Genomic DNA, 1,650 nt, shown 5'->3' with positions numbered 1-1,650 from the left:
TGCTGTTCTGGCACCTGAGGTTCATGCCAAGGGCTTCAGTCTTGCCCCGTAGGAACGGCGCTCGCAGCGGGGACGTGCCTTCTGCCCTCCTGTAAGCCTCGGTGCGGGGCAGAAATAAGCCTCCAAAATAGCCTGGGACCCCGTGTCTCCTTAGATGTGTTAGCAGATAAAACCTGCTGCAGGCCCCATTCCTCTGCCTGTGCCAAACCCCCGGGTCTGCCCCAAGGGGCTGGTCCTTGTTCGGAGCGGCGAGGGGGTCTTGGTCCTGGGGGATGTCCCCGACTCGCCCGGGCACGGCCCCCGGCAGCCCGGTGGGAAGGGCCGAGTGAGGCAGAGCCTCTGATGCTCCTGGAGGCAACGTTTGCCTGGCATGGGGCTTGGCAGAGCTGGTGCCCGTGGGCTGCTCCCCAGAGGCGACAGCCCTGGGAACGACGAGCCTGCGGAGAGGAACTGCTGACACCAGCGTCCGCGGGCTTGGGAAGGCTGCAAGGAGAGGCAAGGGCGCCAGCGAGCCAGGGGGTCACCCAGCCCTGCTGTAGGTGACCTTTCCTACCAGCTCCCTTTCCCACCGTAGGCTGCAGCATCGTCGCTGAATTTCCCCCAGCAGACTCTCTAGCGGCAGCAAACCCAACAGTACAGGTTTCCTTCCTCCCCTCTTTGCTCTCCAAGCATTGCGCTGGTGGCCAGCTGCACGGCACCGCACCCGGATAACCGGTGTCACGGCACCAGCCTCGGACACTTCCCACCATGCACAACTGGGGGGTGTGTGTGTGTGTTCCAACTGATAAAACTGCCACAGCAGCAAAGCACCAAACGCTAAATAGCCCTGTGAAACCCCAGCGAGCCCTCGTGCAAACTCACCTGATGTCCTTGCGCGTCCCAGCGTCTAGAGGAACGTCCCCCAGCTCCAGACCTGTTTGGAGACAAGAGGTTCAGCCCGGCAGGGGTGGCTGTCACAGCCCCGTGAGTCAGGCACTGCGCAAGATAAGAAGAAACCAATCAATAATTTTTACTGCACAAGGAACTGATAGGGGTTTTTTTCCCAGTGCATTTATTTTAAGTCACGAATGGCACCTACCTCTCTACAGCAACCTTTCTGGGGTTGCACCGACCAGCTCCGGTGCACGAGGAATTTGGGAACAGGGCTTTTTCCCTCCTCTTTGCTTCGTCACAGCTTGACCAGCCCGCGGGGCGGCTGCTGCTCCCCACCTGGCTGCGACGCCTGGAAGATCAGTCCCCGGGGTTTCCAAACCCTGCTAGAAGAACTCCTCCAATACGGGATTGCATTTGAAGTGTAAAATACATTTTATCAATGTATTCTTATTTGTTAAAAATCTTATTTGTTAAACCCCAGCTTTTTCCATCCATTTCCCTTTCGGGTCCCAGACAGGCTGCAACGCCCATAAATCCACCAGCGCTAAAGCACGCGTTGTCGGAAAAGCCTCAACAGTTTGCTGCTCCCAAACCTGGCGGGACCCGTCAGACCCCTCAGGGGGCAGCTCCTTGCCCCTGCTGGCAGGGGTGGGGGGGCGACAGGCTCCACCAGCAATGCCCCTTTGCCCCCCCCAGCACCCATGTGTTTCAGTGGGAATTTAAGGCTGGGGCCAGCTCTGAAATTTTCCCTCCCGCTCAGCTTCCAACGGGCAGAGG

The 1,650-nt window shown here is 58.9% G+C and overlaps 1 protein-coding gene across 1 annotated transcript in view; it reads right to left on the bottom strand.

The window, feature by feature from the left end:
* Positions 1-903, bottom strand: part of ASAH2 (N-acylsphingosine amidohydrolase 2) — a 20,297-nt gene extending 19,394 nt beyond the window's left edge. Inside the window, exon 1 of the mRNA XM_035893084.1 lies at positions 862-903. The gene's annotated coding sequence lies outside the window, so the exon portion shown is untranslated. The remainder of the gene's footprint in view (positions 1-861) is intronic.
* Positions 904-1,650: the final 747 nt, after the last annotated feature.

Source organism: Egretta garzetta, unplaced genomic scaffold (assembly GCF_000687185.1).
Source record: "Egretta garzetta isolate BGI_Z169 unplaced genomic scaffold, ASM68718v1 scaffold234, whole genome shotgun sequence".
Classification (NCBI taxonomy): domain Eukaryota; kingdom Metazoa; phylum Chordata; class Aves; order Pelecaniformes; family Ardeidae; genus Egretta; species Egretta garzetta.
This window is presented reverse-complemented; position numbering and strand designations above follow the sequence as displayed.